At 40.9% G+C, this 21990-nt stretch overlaps 1 long non-coding RNA gene across 1 annotated transcript in view; it reads right to left on the bottom strand.

Annotated features, from left to right (window-relative positions):
* Positions 1–2108: 2108 nt before the first annotated feature.
* LOC138744025 (uncharacterized) overlaps positions 2109–21990 on the bottom strand; it is a 29682-nt gene continuing 9800 nt past the window's right edge. The window contains exons 2-3 of the long non-coding RNA XR_011345206.1: positions 3964–4037; positions 2109–2158 (exon numbers count right to left, since the gene is read on the bottom strand). This is a non-coding gene — a long non-coding RNA (uncharacterized lncRNA). The remainder of the gene's footprint in view (positions 2159–3963; positions 4038–21990) is intronic.

Here is a 21990-nt window from a genome sequence, read left to right as displayed (position 1 = left end):
TGCAACATTCCCACTGACTCCAGCAACTCTGATTCATGACCTCTCTGAATGGTATTGAGATCCTCCATGGGATGATTTGGGAGCACACAGAAGCCCACAGAATTTCAGCTCTCAGTGCCAGATTGACAGTGTTTATACCCACAGAAGCTGCCTGACCAAACTCAGTCCCTCCAGCTTCTCATTGTGTGCTCAAGATTCCAATGCCTGCAGTTCTTGCATTTTTCAGTTGTCCATCTCTGATTTTAAGATGCTGTGCTCATATTCCAGGGTAAATGCTGGAGGAACTCAGCCAGTCTTGCAGCGTTCATAGGAGATAAAGATAAAGATATATTGCCGATGTTTCAGGCCTGAGTCTTTCTTCAAGGAATGTTCAATGTACAATTATTTTTTTAATTTTAGATGTACAGCATGGTAACAGGCCCTTCCGGCCCACCAACCCTCCACATCAAATAGGCCACAACCTATTAATCCTGTATGTCTTTGGAATGAGGGAGAAAACTGGAGCACCTGGAGGAAACCCACAGACTCACGGGAAGAATGTATAAACTACAGAAAGTACTGGATTTGAGTCTGGGTTCCTGGTGCTGAAATAGTGTACTGCTAACTGCTACACTAACATCTCGTTGAGTCTAAACATCATATTGCACGGAAACATAGCCTTTGCCCCCCCACCCGTGTCCATGCCTGCCATCAAGTGCCCATCTCCAGCAGTCCCGTTTGTGCAGTGATAACTTGGCCTGCGTCACAATTACTCCTCTAATCTTCAGTCTGCAAGCTCAGGCAACTCCATGCAGTTACATTAAAATCACCCTTTACTTCTGATATCTTCTTCTGTGAACCAGTGATGCAGCCACTGTCTAATGGAATGTAATAAACTCTCTCAGCTCACAACTGAAGAGTAGGCACAGTGACAAAGACCCAGGGGGCAGTGTCTAGTTATGGGACAGATCCCCTGAATGATAAAACAACCCAAAGAGAGAATAAAGAAAAAATATAATCAAGTGCTAATTGTTATTAATTAATGTGTTTTTACATGCTGAGTACACATGCTAACTGGAACATTATTATTATCTTTAGTAAATAACTATTGTTGTAATTGGGTTTCACTTGACTGCTAAACGTTCCGTGTTATTTAAGGCTGACATTTAGAATGTGGTACAGCCCCATGGAACAGAACCAAATTCTGTTAGAGTCCCTACTGACTGCAGAGATTTCACTGAGCTCATTTTGTCATGCTTGGAATGTGGGTCCTGGGATTAAGGCACAGATTGTCTCCAGATTTTGCCAAAGCTGTAAATGGATTCTGCATGTGCCTTGACTACCTCTGGGTTCTGCTCACAGTGCAAAACAGAATCAGAATTTATTGTCATGAACAAGTCATGAAATTCATTATTTTGTGGGAGAAAACAGTCACATAAACCACCTTACAAAAAATAAACAAAAATTGTGAATGAAATTAAATCAGGGTCTGATGGCGTCAAGGAAGAAGCTGCTCAAGATCGACTCAGAAAAGGTAAAGGTAAAGATGCCATTATTGCCACATACTATATTTAGACTGTAACATACATGAAACTTTTGTCTAATGTAAGGCAGACAGAGTCGCCACCCTGTTTTTAAACATACTCCACTATTTGCAATTCCAATCCAAATTATAATTAGAGCATGGAATATATACCAGAGCAGTTAAACTGGACAATCAACCAATTGATGAAGAGTTCTGGCCAAGAAGACTTACTATTCTTTACCTACCCCTGACGCTGCTTGACTTACTGTGTTTCTCCTTTAGATTGTTTTTTTTGCCCCAGATTCTTGCATCTTTCATCCATTCCCACAAAAACAACAGCTGACGGAATTTCAAGCAGGAGGAACAACAGGTCAGGCAGCATCCATGGGGAGAAACAGTCGATGTTGCAGATAGGGGCCCTTTGATAACCCAACAAGTTCTTTATAGGGTATGTAAACACAAACATAACAAATGTTACCTCGGTGTAGAGGCTGGCGAACCTTGGCTATGTAGTAGAAGGTGATTCAAAGCAACTCTGACAATAAAGCACTGGAAACCTGACATAAGATTTCCATTATCTGCTATTTTTGCTGGAAATACTCACAGGTCAGGCAGCATCTGTGCTGGTACAGTTAAGATTTCACATCAACGCACCTTCCACAGAATAAAAAGATAATTAGCAAAAAAGGTCTTACAGGGAAATATCTTTGAGGCAGGAGAAATTCTGTGGTGCAAATGTCAGCTTGTGGGACTTCTATACATGTGTTTGCAAAGATTTAAATCCCAAAGTAGTTGAAGGCATTGCAGGGAGCTGTTCATATTTATTGAATGGAGAAAGAGCTGTAAGGAACAGAGACAGTTGTTTAATAATGAATCTTGGCTCAAAAGTCTGAAAGCACCATCAGGATTAAGTTCAGTTTCTTCTCCAACAACCATTGGGTTCCTGAAAGAAACCTATGAGTGCTTTACTCACTTGGTGGTCATTGATCTTTCTTTTCATTCTAACCTTACATACTCTTGTCAATTGTTCTCTTCAAATGAATGTCCGATTTACCCTGTTAGATTATTAGACTACTTGCAGAAGAACCCCTCATTATACCAGGTAAAATGCAACAACTATTAAAACATTTCCTTTTATAACCTTTCTCTAATTTAGTCAAATTTAAAGTATTAAAAATGAACAGTTTTGAATGACTTTTTCAAGGTCTGAAATATTCATACATAGTCTGCCTAGAGTGTCCAAGGTGATGTCCGAATATTCCCCCCCCCCAAAAATATTGTTTGTGTTCTACCCCATATGCCCCCATTATGACTCTGTGTAAAGTCCTGCTGTGAATTTTCCCACAGTCACTTCCCACTGACAGTGAATTTATAGACACTGACCTCAGGGGTATTAACAGCAATTTCTGAAAATAAATATGAAACTTTAGATGCTGGAAATTGGAAATGAATCAGCGACCTCTGGAAACATTCAGGGAGTCAAGTCAAGCAACCTTTATTTTTTTGTTCATACCATAGATGAGATAGTGTTTCTCCAGGACCATGGAGCTTATTTACATAAATAAGGTTAGAATAGAAGTTCAACATGTTTAAAATATGATGGCTTATTCATTAATAGTTCACGGTACCCTATCCCCAAATGTTTTGGGAGTTCAGGAGTCTGATAGTTAGGGGGAAAAAGCTTTTGCCCAATCTGAATGTAAGGGCCCGAGTGCTGCAGTATCTTGCACCAGTTGGGAAAAGGGAGAACAGTTTACATGAGGGGTGTGTGGAGTCCTTCACAATGTTTATTGCCTTTTGCCTGCATCAAGTGTTGTAAATGTCCTTGATGGCAGGAAGAGACCCCCGATGATCTTTTCCGCTGACTTAACTATCCTCTGCAGGGTCTTGCGGTCCAAGGAAGTACAGCTTCCAAACCAGGTGGGGATACAGTTGCACAGGATGCTCTTGATACATCCTCTGTAGAATGTAGTGAGGATGAACTTTCTTCAGCCTTCGCAGGAAGTAGAGGCACTGCTTGGCTTTTTTGGCTATGGAGAGCGGATTGTGGTCTCCATTCCCCCTACCACCCCCTCTCCCCGCCTCCCCGGGCCCTCTTGAAGTTGACAACCAGCTCTTTTTTGTTTAAACATTCAGATATAGGTTGTCAGTCAGCTTCCATGGAAAAGAAGCAAAATTAAAGTTTCAGATTAATGACTTTACATCAGACCAAAACCTTAACTGATAAAATTACTCTGTTTTCCTCTTGACAAATATTTTGTCTGGAGTGCGCGCGTGCACACACACACACACACACACACACACACACACACACACACACACACACACACACACACACACACACACACACACACACACACACACACACACACACACACACACACACACACACACACACACACACACACACACACACACACACACACTAAGGAAGGAAGACAATTCCAGAGATTCACCACCTGTTGTGAGGAGAACTTCCTTCAGACCTCATCTTTCAATAACCGTCCATTTTTCTTGTAACTGTTGCCTTGCCCTGAAAGCATAGCAGGGTATGTGTTCATGTATTGCTCTGGGTCTACATGAATATACTTGTACACTTTAACAGAACATACTAATAGTGGACTAGTGTCTGGGGGGCCTTGACTATTGATTAGGAAACATAAGCCTGAATCACTCTATGGCAACAGGGGAATTTAAATTCAATTAAGTAATTCTGTAACAGGAGAATACTGCAATAGTGACCATGGAACAACAGGATAATTGCAAAATCAATCTGGTGTGTAGATGTCACTCAGGTGGGAAATCCCTCCACCTTTCATGGGCTAGCATTTATATGAATCCGGATACATAGCAGTGTGTTTAACACACAACCTGCTGGACTATCATTTCAAAGAAAGACACAATATTTTTGCCCACATACTTGAGAATTGAACCAGGTTTGAGGAAATCTGGCAAACTGAAGGAACATTTCTGTCCTCAAATAGAGGCAGCTCCTCACACTCATTGTCCTGATCTGCTGACGGTAGGACGGGTGGTGTTGAAATTCTCTCCCAGCATTGAATGGAGTCATCAATCCCTTCAATGCTTCATCCATGACAATAGGATTGTGGGGCGTAATGGACTGAGATGAAGGCTCTCAATGCTTGCAGCAGGATCTGGAACAGGTGGAAAAAACTGTGCTCTAAAATGGCAGATGGTATTTAATGTGAGGTGCTGCACTTAAGGAGGACAAGCCATGGTAGGACATATACAGTGAAAGAGTGTAGCAGAATAGAGGGATCTAGAAATACAGGCATATAATTCTTTGGAAGTGGCATCACAGGCCAATAGGGTCATAAAGAAAGTGGCACATTGGCCTTCATCAATGTACAAGACTTGTGCTGATATAAAATCGGTGAGGCCAAACTTGGAGTATTGCATGCAATTTTAGTTACCTGCCTACAAGAAAAATTTGGAACTTTACACACTGTTCCTTCCTCCAGGCCATTGATGTAAACCAATGGTTCTCAACCTTTTTCTTTCCACTTACATCCCACTTTAAGTAATCCCTATCCCATCGGTGCGCTGTGATTAGTAAGGGATTGCTTAAAGTGGGATGTGAGGGGGAAGGGAAGGTTGAGAATCACTGCTCTAGACCCAATTGTTACTGAAATATTTTGCTTGAAAAAAAATTGTCATTGGTCCATTTCCTTTGGAGATCTGAAACCGTGCACATAATGAGTCAATTAGGCATGATTAAAACAGTATTCAAATTTGTCTTTCACTCGCATACCACCTTAAGCAATCCCTTACTAATCACAGAACACCTATGGCGTAGGGAATACTTAAAGTGGTATGTAAGTGGCAATAAAAATGTTGAGAACCATTGATGTAAACAGTGAGCAACTTCAGGCCAATATCCCTGCAGCACTCCACTAGTTACCTTGTCCCACTCTGAAAAGAATCCATTTATTCCCTGTTATCCATTTCCGTTATCTATGAAACAGACAGTTTTTAATTCATTCCAGCACACAACCTCCAATACCATACATAGGTTTTTAATTCATGCCCCAGCCTGTTATGTGACACTTTATTCCAAATGCCTTTTGGAAATGTAAATACATTTCTGCAGGTTCTCCTCTATCTTGGAATGAATCTCAGAAGGAATTTATTCATCGAGTGAGCAGGGAAATTGTGGAATTCACCCACTCTTGCGGTGATCTGTGAACACTGATGATGGTAAACACATTCATGGTGACCACACGGCAGGAAGAATGTGATTCCTTTATCAAGTTCATGTTCAAATTTATTGTCAACCAATTGCACATCTATAACCCAATGAAACTGCTTTCTCCCGGCTTCAGTGCAAAACGTGCCAGCACACAACCAGGCATAATAAACATACAGACACAAAATATACATACATAAATAAATAAATCGATAAATGTTGTTCAGTAAATATTAGAGCTCCAGATGGTGAGTGAGAGCAGTCCCTTTGGTCATTCAGCATTCTCACTGCACGTGGGAAGACGCTGTTTCTCAGCCTGGTGGTTCTGGCTCTGATATGCTTCTACCTCTTTGTCGATGGGAGGAGTTGAAAGATGCTGTGTATGGGATGGTAGGGGTCTCTCTACAATTTTAAGCACCCTCTTCAGATAATGATATCAGTAGATCACATCAATGGCAGGGACGGAGACCCCAGTGATACTCTGCCGCTCTTATGGATCTGTGGATAGACTTCCATCCAATTCTCCAAAGTAACCATCCCACACTATGATGTAGCTGGCCAGGATGATCTCAATAGAGCTCCTATAGAAGGTTGACATGATGGTGGCCGGTAGTCTTGCCTGCTTCAAATTTCTCAGGAAATGAAGTCGCTGTTGCTTCTTCCTGACAAGTGAGGAGATGTGGTGCGTCTATGACAGGTCATTATTTTAGTGGACTCCAACTAACTTGGGGCTACTTTCTCCTCTAATTGAGTTAATGATGTATAGTGGAGAGTGGCCATTCATGGTTCTTCTGAAGTCCATGATCATCTCCTTCGTCGAGACTCAGGTTATTTGTCGTGCAGCTCATTGTTGTTGTTGATGAGGCTGACTACTGTTGCACCATCTGCAAACTTGATGACTCTGTTGGGGCTGAATCTGGCGATGCAGTCGTGGGTTGGTAACATGAAACAGGAGCAGGCTGAGCACAAAGCCCCGTGTTATGCTCACACGACAAAGCTCAATGTTCAGCTGCCGACCCGGATGGGCCACAATAGCAAATACCAGAGGACTTCTGTTTAACGATGGTGGAGGAACATTTAGGGGAGATGCCAGATATAAGTTTTTTACAGAGCAAGTGGTGGAGCCTGGCACAGTAACAGCAACACCACCTAAAAATTTGCCGATGATACCACGGTAGTGGGGTATCTAAAAGGGGGTGATGCATTCAGGAGGGAGATTGAAAACTTGATGGTGCACTAACAACATCCTGGCACTCATTATCACCAAAATCAAGGGGCTGATTGTGGCTTTCAGGAGGGAAAAATTCCTGGGAGTCACTCTTTTGGAGGTCCTTTCCTGGACCCAACACATAAATGACAGCATGAAGGAAGCACATCAGAAACCATGGCAAACCTACAAATGCATAGTAGAAAGTGTGCTGACCAGCTGTATCACAGCCTGGTATGGAGGCTCCCATACCTTTGAGTGGAAAGCCCTGCAAATGGTAGCGGACACATCGCAGGCAAAATTCTCCCCATCTTCGAGAAAATATTCATGGATCGCTGCCATCGGACAGCAGCAACAAATGTCAAGGATCCACAACACCCAATACATGCTCTGTTCTTGCTGCTTCCATCTGGAAAGGGGTGTAGGATAGGTTCCACAAGACTCACACCACCAGGTTTGGAAACAGTTGCTACCCCTCCACCATCAGACTCTCAAACAATAAACTCAATGAGAGACTCATTTAAGGACTCTGACTTTGGACGTTATTTATTATTGAGTATTTGTTTTTGGTATTGCACAGTTGGTTTGCACTCCCTCCTTGTTTACACATGTCTCCTTTATATATGTATCTTTTTCATGACCGATAAGTAGAAATTCTGCTTGGCCAACAGGAAAAAGAATCTCAGGGTTATATATGATGTCATGTACCGTATGTACCCTGAAAATAAATCTAAACTTAAACTTTGTAGTTACTGCATGCCCTTCAGCCACAATCTTGTGCCAACCTATACAAACTTATTCCACATCATTCTATCCTTTCCTGCCTCATATCCACGAATCTCTATTTTCTTACATCCATGTGCCTATCTAAGACATTTTTGCATATCCTTATTGTGCCAGGCTCTACCACTTGCTCTGTAAAAAACTTACAACACCAGTCATAAGTGTAAAGTGAGAAGAGCAGAGGCTAAGAACGCAGCTCTATGGCGCAACGGCACTGATGGAGATTGTGGAGGAGATGTTCTTACCATTCCTCACAGATTATGGTCTTGTGTTGAGGAAATCCATGATCTAATTCCAAAGTGGGGTATTGAGGCCCTGATCTTGGAGTTTGCTGATCAGTTTTGAGGGGATGATGGTGTGGAATGCTGAACTGTAGTCAAAAAGAGCATCTTGATGTATGCGTCTTTGCTGTCCAGGTGTTCCAGTGACCTTGTAGCCCATGCTGACCAAAATCTCTAATTAACCTACAACTTTTGTAAGTTTCGAAGGGTGGAAGAAAACCAGAGAACCCAGAGGAAACCCATGTAGCATGTAGACAAGGGGAGAATGTAAAACTCCTTACAGACAGCACAAGATTTGTACTTGGGTCGCTGGGACTTTCATAGCGTTGCACTAACCCAGTGGATTACAAACTTCCCCCCCCTAAACCCACATTCCACATTAAGCAATCCCAATGCCATAGGTGCTCTATGATTAGTAAGGGATTGCTTCAGATGGAATGTGAGTGGAAAGAAAAAATATGAAAAGCACTGTTTTAATCGTACCTCATTGACTTGTTATGTGCACGGTTTCATGATTCCAAAGGAAATTAGGCCAATGACAACTTTTCTTAAGGAATTGACACTACAGCAGTGGTCCCTTCTGACTCACATACCACCTTAAGCAATCTCTCACCAATCACAGAGCTTGGGGAGGTGCATTTGGGGGCAGTTTGAAAACTATTGTACTAACTGCTATGTCATATACATATTGTAAACACAGAACATAATGTGCTATGTTCTATCAACTCTCTCTCTTATATCGCTAAAGAGTTCAAGAGAATTTGTAAAAATGATTTACCTTGCAGAAGATTATGTGAACTACTTCCTCTCCTACTTTCCCCATACTTTTTCTCTCTCCAACATCCTCTGTTCCCCCACCACTTTCTCTTCCCCACACCCACTTTTCCTCCTTCCTACCTATAATTCTCTATCCCCATCCCTAACACTGTCTCCTGCCACCATCTTTATCTCTTCATCCATGTGTATTCTTCCCCGATATTATGAGCCTACATGCAGAAAGATGCCTGTGTGTGTGTGTGTGTGTGTGTGTGTGTGTGTGTGTGTGTGTGTGTGTGTGTGTGTGTGTGTGTGTGTGTGTGTGTGTGTGTGTGTGTGTGTGTGTGTGTGTGTGTGTGCGCATGTGCAGATTTTAGCTGCAGTGAGCTGAACTAGGAAAGAACAGCTCATTTGAAGGAAGCTGACCTTGTTATTTACAATGGGTGATTGAACATGCAGAGATAGAATTGACTTCTATTAAAAGAAAAGTTACACAATGTTGCTCGCAGTTGATTTTGGCTTAGGTTTGCTCCAGTATCACTAACACTCTCATGCATTAACAAAAGAAGGAATTAATTGTTTGCCAAATTAACGGCAATGTTTGAGGTGGAGGTTTTTCAAATGTACTGCTGCTTTGCTTCACATTTCCATAATTGTAGACGGATGTTTATTTACATTCCCCGACAGACATCATTTAGCATTTGCACAATTCAAATTGAAAATGGAACATTGAGCACTTCAAATTATAGTCAGATACATCAGATATACCTGAGTTGTGCACAGGTTACAGAACTTTCCATGTCATCATTTCTAAAGAATACAATGCACAAGTGACTGGAGGGAAATAAAAAGAGCAAACTTTAAATTAAACACGCCTGAATTCTCACTCCGCTGTTTACAAACTGAGGTAACTCTGCAATTAAATCTGCAATGAGAATGCATTTAACCTATGGCTAACCAATACCAGCTTAAAATGAACCAATACCAGCTTAAAATGAACCAATACCAGCTTAAAATGAACCAATACCAGCTTGAAATGAACCAATACCAGCTTAAAATGAACCAATACCAGCTTAAAATGAACCAATACCAGCTTAAAATTAACCAATACCAGCTTGAAATGAACCAATACCAGCTTAAAATGAACCATCCAGCTTGAAATGAACCAATACCAGCTTAAAATGAACCAATACCAGCTTGAAATGAACCAATACCAGCTTGAAATGAACCAATACCAGCTTGAAATGAACCAATACCAGCTTGAAATGAACCAATACCAGCTTAAAATGAACCAATACCAGCTTAAAATGAACCAATACCAGCTTGAAATGAACCAATACCAGCTTGAAATGAACCAATACCAGCTTGAAATGAACCAATACCAGCTTAAAATGAACCAATACCAGCTTAAAATGAACCAATACCAGCTTAAAATGAACCAATACCAGCTTAAAATAAACCAACACCAGCTTAAAATGAACCAATACCAGCTTAAAATGAACCAATGCCAGCTTAAAATGAACCAATGCCAGCTTAAAATGAACCATGCTGCCTGGAAATTCATGGCTTTTAAATGAGTTGTGAATGGAGCTTTGATCATCACAAAAAACGCTCCTTCCCCTCCATCGACTCTGTCTATACCTACCACTGCCTCAGAAAAGCAGCTCAGCACATTCAGGGATTCAACCCATCCCAGCCACAGTCTCTTCTCCCTCGTCCCCTTGGGGAAGAAGATTCACGAGTGTGAAATCACGCACTACAAGGTTCACGGACAGTTTCTTTCCTGCTGTCAGACTCTCGAGGAACCTCACATCATGAAAATAATGTTCCATTCAGGCACCTGCCTGCTTTTAGCTCATACCATGAAGATGGGCTCAAGCCCAAAATTGTTGATTACCATTTACTTCTTGTAGATGCTGCATGAACAGCTGAGTTCCATCAGCATTTTGTGCATTGCACTACAATCTCAGTATCTTCAGACTTTCCTGTTTAACGCTAATTCAGAATGCAACTCACCCCAAGTGTTCAAAAATAATGTAGCCATACTCTATTTTAAATTATCTCTTTGTGTAACTATGAATTTTGTACGGTGTTTTATTTACCATTCTTATGGATAGATTGAGATGCTGCATAACATGCCAAGTATACTTTTTCACTTGGTACATGTATTATTATGCATGTAAATTAAAACTACATTTCCCAGCATGTAATGCACGTGGTTGGCCAGAAACCGGAAGTGACATATGGTTGGCGGTCAGTTGGTTGTCGGTTGGAAGTCGCTCTCAGTCAGTTGAAGCAGCTCAAGGGAAATAAAGTCAGTTAAGTTTTAAACCCATGTGAAGTCATTCTTCTTGAAAGAGCAAGGTGTCAGAAGTGTCTGAGAGAGTAAGAGAAAACAATAGTTTGTAAACCTGGTTAAGTTCATTCCTCCCACATCAGTGCAGTTTACCAGCAATCTAGCTGATCATTGGAAATGCTTTAAACAACATTCGACATTGTTTTAGAAATTGGTGGAATGGAGAGACTGATGGAAACCGGAAAGCATCTATATTTCTGCAAGAGATGGGTGAAGATGCCTTGGACATCTATAACAGTTTTCAAATTGATGAGGTGGCTTTCACGTTGGACATTCTGATGACAAAATTTGAGGAGCATTTTGTTCCAAGTAAAAACATCATGTTTCAGAGATTCAGGTTTTTCTCCTGTGACCGGAAACGGGGTATGAACTTCGACCAATACTTAGCTGAGGTTTACACACTGAGCAAGTCTTGTAAATTTGGAGATTTGAAAAATTCACTCATTAAAGACAGAACTATATGCAGGATCTCAGATCATGGACTTGGAGAAAGACTGTTGCTTGAAAAAAAATTGACTCTGGAAAAAAGCTGTGAATATGTGTAGGGCAGCAGAGACCACACCAGCACAAGCTAAGGAGCTGCACAGGATAGACACAACAGTGCATGCAATGAAAACAGAGAAGCAGAGCACCAGGAGTTTCCCAGAGCAACAACAAATAGGTCAGCTCAAATGCCAAATGCAACAGATACGGAAGTCGACATATTCGAAAGATGTGTCCTGCCTATGGAAAGTCCTGCAATAAATGTGGAAGAAGAATCATTTTGCAAAGTGCTGCAAATCAGGAGATACCAAGAGAAAGGTGCACACAGTGGATGAAGAAATGGAGGAATTCTTCATGGATTCACTACAGAATGATGCTGGCAAAACAGAACGGATCGTTCCAGCAACTGTGAATGAGACAGTAAATTCCATTTAAGCTCAACACTGGAGGCCAGGTAAATCTGCTACCTATGGAAATTACAAGACTCTCGCCATAAAGAGCAAGATTTATCCTGTGAAATTAAAAGTGACAGGCTATACTGGAGAGAATTAAAGGGAGCTGTATGGTGAGCGTCAAACATAAAGGGCGGTATCTAAAGTCACAGCTACTGATTTTAGAAAGGACGGTACAGCCACTATCAACCCTGCGTGCACGTGAAGAGCTTGACGTGGTCAAAAGAGCTTTCATGGTGGCTTCACAGACTGAAGATAAACACACGACACTAATGAAAGAAAGGATAACTACATTAGAGAAATGATACCTCAATGTATCATTGCATGGCATGAATGACAAACTGGAAAACGAGTTGGAAAATAAGGATGCCTTCTTATGCTAGCTAGAAGACAAAAAAAATAGTTACAGGAACATCTGGAACAGAAATTGCAACAAGATCAACAGCTACTGGTAACTGTTCGTGAACTTGCTGATAAACAGGAGCTTCTTCATGGATTTCTGAAATTCAGCCAAATCTTGAGAATGCCCTGAATGAACTTGAACAGCTTCATGAAGCCAGAAGTCACAGATGCAATTGGTGGAAAGAGACTGACCGTGTAGATACTTTTGTTGTAGACATAGTGTTGTGTTTGTGTTATTGGGTTTTTTAATGCATGCAGTTTGCCAGAAGCTGGAAGTGACATATGGCTGGTTGTCAGCTGGAAGTCACTATAGGTTGGTTGAACCAGCTCAAGAAAAATAAAATTGGTTAAGTGTTAAACACATGTAAAGTCATTCTTCTTGAAAGAACAAGCACAACAGTTGAATTTGAAGGCTGTGAGCTGAAGGTGATCAGCTGTCCATTGCCATGGACAGTCCATGGCATGATGATATGATGCCATACTATCATATCAACTTTGGTTTCAGCCTGTCCAGAACATTCCTAATGGAGCAGCACAATTAGTATAGCAGTTAACATAACAAAACTGCAGAACCAGCAAGCAGATTTCAAATCCACTGCTATCTGTAAGCAGTTTGTACATTGTTCCCATGTCTGGGTGCTCTGGTTTGAGCTCAAGTTCCAAAGATGTATGGGGTTAGTAGGTTAATTGCTGACATGGGTGTATTTCGACAGTGTGGATTTATGAGTGGAAGTACCTTTTACTGTGCTGTACCTCAAATTAAAATATTAAAATGTCTTTGGAAATGTTCACTAGCGAATTATTCTTGGTGATAACTCCATATTAAAATATCTTTGTGTGATTATATTCAAAGTGTTAAACAGTATGGTGTTCCCTGAAGATGACAATTTACTGACACAGGACTGAGAAGGAGCCAATTTCATGAACTTTAATTACAAACAGACAAGATGAGGATAAAGATTTAGTTGGGGTAATTGTGTGAACTGAGTCACTGTGGGTATGATTTTTGTAGTCATGAGTGTGGGATACATTTTAACAACTTTCAAAGATGCTGTGACCACCTGAGGGTGAGCAAATGTCGGAATGAGCTCTGAGTTAGAACTGTGTTGAATTCACAGTTACCATTGGGAGATAAAGCATTGTAACATTATTAGGGTGTAGAATTCGTAACTGAGCACAATATTTTGGAGTATTTTTTATACCTATTTCATGTCTTATATTCTTTGCTATTTTCTTGCTAGAAGTTATTTGTGGACTTGTATTTATATGATTCTATTGGTAATTTTAATGAATATTACAAAACTTTTAAAGGAGTTATATAATACATGTCTCCTACAATATTTATGATGGGATCATTTATAAGCTACAGATGGCACCAGCATTAAGGGTGTGGAGAATAATGAAGAAAATCATCTAAGGTACAACAGGATCGAGATTCACTAGGATAGTAAGTAAAGTTCAAATTCAAGTTATTATCGTTTGACTATACATATTCAGGAATCAAGGTTCTTTTATTGTCATGTTACAGGAAATTGCCTTCTGCCTACCATAAGGAGTCACCATTGGGGTTACCTGGCACCCCTTACAGTGCAAGAGAAAGAGAAGCAAAAGAGGGCCCCTTCAGAGTCACTGAGTGTCCGTGGATGTGCTTCCAGCCCTCCCGCAGCTTCTGCAGTCGCACAGACTTCTGTTCTGTCCGTTGGCCACCCGAACTCTAGATCCAAACCTCTGATATGATCAGGAAGCCTTCAGCGCCTGCGGTCATACACCAGCATTTCTCTGGACCACAGTGCGCACACAAAAATACATAATACATTTCTCACACAGCGCATAATAATCACCTATATGCATACAATATAATACAAAATAATTATGTAAGGAATATCAGGTAGAATTGAACCCAGACAAATGCAAAGTGATGCCATTTGGCAAATTGAACCAGGACAGGATTGGCACAGTAAATGACTGCACCATGGGAAGTGTTGTAGAACAGAGAGACATCAGGGTGCCAGAACTTAGTTCCATGAAAGTGTGGGGACAAGGCAGTGAAAAAGACGAGGCATTTTACAACCACATGAGAACTTCCAACCTGGAGCTCAGGTTGCCAGTGGATGGAACACGAGGCTGTGAGGCTGCTAAGATTGTGGGAGTTCTAGAGGCAAATCCATGGACACTCAGTGTCCATGAAGGGAACCTCTTGGTTCTCTTTCTCTTATAGATAGGGGCATTGAGGAATGTTCATGATGACTGTTTGTCTGCCTCATAGCAGGCTAAGGTTGGAGTATATAAAGTATATTATACATTTTTTTATATTATTATGTGACAATAAAAGGAGCCTTGAACATTGGTGAGGACATCTCTGGAATAGTGAGTGCAGCTCTGGTCACCATACTATTAGGATGGAATTAAGCTGGAGAAGATGCAGCAAAGTTTCACAAGTATGTTGCTGGGGCTTGAGTTATTTGGGGATAGAAAAACTGAATAGGCTGGGTTGAAGCCTTTTACTTTCTATGGATGTAGCATGGCCTGCTGGGTTTCTCCATCACTTTTGTGTGCTACACCAGACTCCTGGATCAGCAGATTTTCTTATTTAACTGGACAAACTGGGATGAAGGAGCTGTGTTTATGTACAATTAGGTAAAAATAAACAAACAGTTTTCCCTGCAGTGAAAGAGGCTGAAAAGTGACATCATAGAATATGGAGGGAGGTGGGGGGCAGAGGTAAGAATGGTCATGATCTTTACCTCAGGGGAGGGGAGTATAAAATTAAAGGATATAGATTTAAATTGGATCAGAGGGGCAACTTTTTCATAGAGTGGGAAGTGAGTTCATGGAATGAGTTGTCGGAGGAAGTAGTTGAAGTGGATAAAACTATGTTTAAAAGGCATTTAGACTGGTTCAATGATAGGAAAGTCGTTGACATGCCCTTTATGTGGAGCAAATAGAGACTCAGATTTTTCAAAAAATTCCATTCATCTCTCGTTCAGAATCTCCATAAGAACGCTATTGTCTGAGAAGGCTGCCCATGGCTATTATCTCAAGGTTATTAAGCTTGTAAAAATTCTAGTCTTTTCAAGGGATTCCAAGATTCTGAAAAAAATAAATGGTTGTTATATAATGGGAGTTTGCTGTACAAAGATGTACAAACTGTTATGTTTGTTCCTTGAAGAAGAACAAACTTGCATGGCTTTAACACTGAAACAACTTTATTTTTCAACCTGCTTCAACCAACAATGCACTCAACTTCCATTGTAGTCTCCATTTTGTTTCCGTATCAACCGCGTACATTGCCTATTGGACAATATAGTTCTTTATTATACACACATAACACAGTAAGCATAGCAGTTAATGCAACACTGCTACAGTGTCAGCGACTGGGGTCCGAATTCCGTGCTGTCTATAAGGAATTTGTACATTCTCCCCATGTCTGTGTGGGTTTTCCACGGATGCTCCAGTTTCCTCCCACCATTCAAGATGTACCGGGGGTTGTAGGTCAATAGAGTGCAATTGGACGCCACTGCCTTGTGGGCCGAAAGGGCCTGTTACTATGTTGTATGTCTAAATGTATATGTAAATGTAATTGTTAACCACTGTAAAGGACTGAAATAATCTGGTTTTGTGCAAGCACCTATTGAAAGGAAATTTCATTTCATTAGGGAGGAATTAAGAAGCAAGAGGAGACGATAATTTGGCTGAAATGGATTACTTCAGATAGGGACAGAAAAAGTGTTGAGAGAATACTTAGAGAAATGAATCCCACAAATAATCAAAATATACCTAAGATTAGTGCTGCTGTCACAAATGAAATGTGTGCCTATTTTTTAACCCATTTGTTCATCGGATGAGGGCATTTACGAACAACCTCTGCATTTATTGTCCATTTCCAACGAACTCTTGAACAGGGGAGGCAGCTTGCCATGTAGACTTGCTGGAGATACTGAAATCTGGAGCAATAAAACTATCTACTGGAGGAACTCAGTGGGATGAACAACACCAGTGGAAGATAAAGAATGGTCAACCTTGGTGAAGGTTTCCAGCCTAAAACATCGACTCATTCGTTTTCTCCCACTGATGTTGTTGGACCCATTGAGTTCCTCCAGCAGATTATTTATTTATTGCTCAATATAGTCCTGGATCTGGAAAAACGTTTCAATACCAAAATATAGATGCTATATTTCCTTTTCTGTAGAACAGTAATGAACCAGATGGATTTTTTGACTATTCACTTGTTTTATGGTTACTGCTATTAAAACCATAAATTTAAATTTTTTAATCCAGAGATACAGCAGGGTAGTAGGCCTTCCATCCCTTGAGCCCGTGCCACCCAAATACACCAATTAACCCACAATTCCTGTATGATTTGAAGGGTGGAAATCGGAGCACTTGGAGGAAACCTACGCTGATTTGAGGAGAATGTACAAACTCCTGACAAACAGCGCTGGATTCGAACTCTCGTCACTGGTGCTTTAATACGTTAATCACGCCACCCTTAAAATACTTGAGAATTATTTAATAACTTGAATCCCCAGCTGCCTTGAAGGGATTTGAACCCATGACTTCAGATTCATAATCAAGTCCTCTTAAATGGTTAAAAATTGCTGCATAGTATTATGGAGAGGGATTTGGGATCACTAATACATTAATCACAATATATTTGTTTGCAGGTGCAGCAAGTCATCAAGAAGGAACGTGGTATGTTGCCCTTATTTGTAAGAGGGAACAAATCTGAGAGGAAGGAGGTTCTGCTGCAACTGTACAGGTTTTGGTGAGGCCGCTCCTGAAGTACTACATGCAGTTTTTGTCTCCTTACTTGAGAAAAGAAATACGGACTTGGTGCAGAGGAGGTTATGTAAATTAATTCTGGAAATAAGATGGCTATCCTATGGGGAAAGACTGAGTCACCTAGGGTGATACCCATTGTAATTGAGGGGGATCTGATAGAAACATATCAAATTATGAAAGGAATAGATAAGGTATAAACAGGAAGGTTGTTTCCACTGACACAGGAGAGAGAAGAACTAGGGGACATAAGTTCAAGGTTCAGAGAAGCAGATTTAAGCAGAGATAAGAAGGAACTAGTTTTTAAAAAAAATTAATTTAAATTTAGACATACAGCATGATAACAAGGCCAATTCGGCCCTACAGGTCTGTGCCATCCAATTTTACACCCCATTAACCTACACCCCGGTACATTTTGAAGGGTGGGAAGAAACTGGAGTCCCCGGGGAAATCCCACGCAGACACGGGGAGAACGTACAAACTCCTTACAGACAGTGCTGGATTCGAACCCACATCCGATCCCAATTGCTGGCGCTGTAAACATGCTGCGCCAACCATACCACCTAGAGGCTGGTGAATCTGTGGATTCTCTGTCAAAGAAGCAATAGTGGTTGCCTCGCTAAATATACTTGAGACACAGATAGATTTTTGAATAGGTGGGGAATTAAGAGTTAAAGAGGATTCGTAGGTGAGTGGAACTGAGTTCATGGTCAGATCAGCCAGGATCATATTGAATCGACAAGTCATATAGCCAGCGCTTGCGTGCACGCGTGTGTGTGTGAGCGCGCACATGTACATTTGCATGTGTGCACGTGCATGTCTGTTCCATACCTCATTCTGCCTCCTTTTCACGCTCTCTCATTCTTCCCTCGATACCTGAAATATCACTGGGAGTTTACACTTCAAGTGAGGAGGTTTTAATGTCTCCCAGAGGAGCCAGTAGTAAACATTGTTTCCCACATGAATCAAACCTGTGAATTTCTTTTGCTTTCAGGAAACCACATGCCTGTGAGCCCTGTGCAATCCTGGGTCACTGCTGGCTGCTGTATTTAATCAGAAGTTAGTATTAGCAATGAGCTTCATTTGATCTGACTGAGTCTGAATTCATTAATTGGATTTTGTTGGAGAAAACAAACAATTAGGACCAATGCAAAATTGCACAAACTTCAGTAAAAGTATTCACGTCAATAATCTGTCATCAGATTGTGAAGAAACTTGTTTGTTGGAGAGATCAAATCATATCAATGTACAACTGCAGGAGTGCTGCCCTATTAGGCAACCCTTAAATCTGAGCCAAGTCCATTTTCGGGGTCCATGAAAGATCCAATGAGACCACGTCAAGAGTAATTAGGAAATTTGAATCAGACAATATTTATAATAGAGTCGCTGTCATTAAAAGGTTATATTATTTTCGCATTAGGCTTATTTCTTTTCCTTGGTGATTACAATTCAGGTCTACATACCCTCTTTAGTCTTGAAAGTGATAGAAAATGAAAACTTTGTTATTTACCAATTATTTGTGACACATTGTTGAATAAATCTGGAATAAAAGTAGTATATCTCAATAATGAAATTACCAGACTACCACAAAAATTCAAATTGTTCACATTTACCTTCATCGAAGGAAATGTTTTGGCTTTACCCAGTCTTGTCTGTATGTGTTTTGAGACCCACCAAATTGGTGAAATCTCAACGGCCATCTGAAAACAAATAGACTGACTTGAGGGATGTATAATCAATGCTGGAAGGGGTTAATGCTTCCGTATCCGTCAACAAATACAATCCTTCAAAATCTTCTTCCATTTCATTCAGAGTGACAAAGCTTATCTCACCTTGATCCCAACCTTCACAGCCTTAACTTTCATGCCAATATCCTATCCCATCTCTTTTAGCCCAGCCCCCAAATCTTAACTCCTAATTCTTTCTTCTCAAGTTTCCAGGTTTATTTTTTGTTTTTCTCAAACCTTCCTGTAAAAGTTCTAGAGCATCACAAACTATTGGTCGTGTCCACTTCCTTGGTTAGAGTCAAAGACCCTTACAGCCCAGAAACAAATCCTTCAGCCCACCAACCAAGTCTTCTTCCTAAGCAAGTCCCACTTTCCTACATTTACCCAAATCCCTCTCAACCTTTCCTCTCCATGCACCTGTCTAAAAGTCTTTTGAATTTGCAATATTTTTCAAGTTTGTTTCAAGTTTATGGTCACATTATGCCTAGTACCGTGAGAAGGGTTCTTCTGTGAGGAGACTGATGTTAATACGACAGTGCAAAGTAACAGGACAAGAGTATAGTTACATAGTGTTAAAATGAAAAGGATCAATTAATAGAAGGTGTTGGCAGTGTCAGAGCACTTCTATCATCAAGGACACTCACCAGCTAAGCCATGGCCTTTTCTTATGGCTGCCATCAGGAAGGAGGTACAAGAGCCTGAAGACACACATTCAACATTACAAAAACACCTTCTTCCCCTCTGCCATCAGATTTCTGAACAGACAATGAACCTATGAATAATATCTCACTTTTTTGTTTTTTGCATTAGTATTTTTTATTGTTTCAAATCTTGTATTTATAGAATTGTAATCTATAGTAATTTTGCACCTTGTCCTGCACAATATTGCTGCCTTAAAACAATAAATTTTATGACACGTTCATGACAACAAACCTAATTCTGTTTCTGAATCTAATTCTGTTGAGGGCTTTGTTCATTGGGCCTAATGGCAGTGGGCAAGAAACCTGATGCTGCAGGATTTCACACTCTTGAACATTCTCTGTAATAGGAGGAATAAAAGGAGGATGTGCCCAGATTGTGTTGGGTCCTGCTGTATGTTGGCTGCCCTACAGAGGCAGCACTGGGGGTAAATGGAGTTGATGGAGGTTTATGTGATGTTCTGAGCTGCACTCATCAGCTTCTGTAGTTTCTTGCGATTTTGAGCAGAGCAGCTCCCATCCCACGCTGTGATGCATCCAGCAAGTCTGCTTTCGATGGTGCACCTGTGTTGAGGGACAAGCGGGACATGTCGAACATCCTTAGTCTTCTAGAGAGTCGAGGCACTGATGTGGCTTCTTGACTGCCAAGTCCAGGTCAAGTCATTGGAAGTTTTACTCCTGGGAACTTGAAGCTATCTGTTCTTTCACTTCAGCTCCTTTGATGTGGTCTCCTGAAATTTATGATCAGCTGAGGGTGAATAAGAATGTTTCCTTGGACCAATCTGCTTTCTGTTTCCTGTGACATCATTATTTGCTGTTTGGCCTGCCACTCCGGTGTCATCAATGAGTTCGAGATTGGATTTGAACCTTTATTTGCCTTTAAATTCATGGCTGTAGAGGAAGAACGGTAAGTGGTAGGAGCCTGTAAATGTATCCTTGCAGGACACTAGTGCTGAGTGCAATCGCGTGGAGATGTTGCTACATATCTTCTCTGATTGAAGTCTGTCAGGATCCAATTGCAGAGAAGAGTACTGAAGGATTCACAATTTGAGGATGAGTTTACTGGGAACTCTGGTCTTAGAAGTAGAGCTGTAGTCAATTCATAGTAGTCTGACATTGGTGCCCAGGAGTTATCGGGTCAAGTGGGGGGGGGGGGGGGCGCAGAGAGATAGCATCTGCTGTAGACCTGTCTTCCCTACATGTGAACTCCATCTCAATTGCAATAGTGGCCTTCCTACCTATTTCTACATAAGCATGCTAATCTTCAATGTTTCTTGTGTGGGGACACCTGTGTCCCTCTATATACAGCATATTGCATTGTCTCTCCACTGACAATATTTTGTCTCTCTGTTAGGTTGTCTTCCTCCCGGTTAGTGCCTCATGGCACGTTGTGAGTGCAAAACATGACCAGTGGCACTCTCAAAAGTGGAAGAAGTATCTCTAGAGAAGAATTGGGTTCAACATTTTAACCAGTCAGTCTATCCCTTATGGCCAGTGAGCTCACATCCAAATCCAAAATATATTCTGTGCAATTTTGAGACTTAATCCATGAGTTAGTGCTTGATTAGCTGAGATTGCAGGAGCTAATATTTCTACATCCTTGAATTTACATTTCAATTTTGGCAGAGAATGTCATCTCAATCAATTTCACAGAAATGTAATCGCAAAAAAATATCATAAAAAATTTTGAGTAACAAAAAGTTTTGTTACAGAGAAAATAAACATTAATTTACAGTTATACACAAATTCTCTTTCTTCTTGAGTTCAAATTCAAGTTTAATGTCGCATGTGTCAAGCTACAGTGAGAAAGTTCATTATGAGAGCAATCAAGCTGGTCAACCAACATAGAGTGCATGAACATGGTACAGAGTGAAACTCAAAAGTCTCCAGGTGGTGTGATTGGAGTCAAAACACAGAGATGCTGGAGGAACTCAGCCGGTCTTGCAGCGACCATAGGAGGTACAGATATATTACCGACATTTCGGGCCTGAGCCCTTCGTCAAGGTATGGTACAGAGTACACTTACAAATTAAAGAGTAACAGATATGGATATGGATCAGTTAGATCAGAAAAAAGACAACATTACTTTACTGGTGTGTGAGGTTTAGTCAGGAGTCTGCTAACGATAAGAAAGAAACTGACCCTATATTTGGTGGTGTATGGTCTCACATTCATCAATCTTCTTCCCAAAGGGGGGTGGAAAGAATGTGGCTGTGGTGAGATGAGACCTTTAATATGTTGGCTGCTTTTAAGAAACAATGGGAAGTGTTGATGGAGTCAATGAAGGGGAAAGTGGTGGTCTAAGCTGCATTCACCACTCTCTGCAGTTTTCTGCAGTCTTGGGCAGAGCAGGTC

The sequence above is a fragment of the Narcine bancroftii genome, chromosome 10, assembly GCF_036971445.1.
Source record: "Narcine bancroftii isolate sNarBan1 chromosome 10, sNarBan1.hap1, whole genome shotgun sequence".
Lineage (NCBI taxonomy): Eukaryota > Metazoa > Chordata > Chondrichthyes > Torpediniformes > Narcinidae > Narcine > Narcine bancroftii.
The sequence above is the reverse complement of the archived record's forward strand: the minus strand, read 5'-3'. Positions and strand labels throughout refer to the sequence as shown.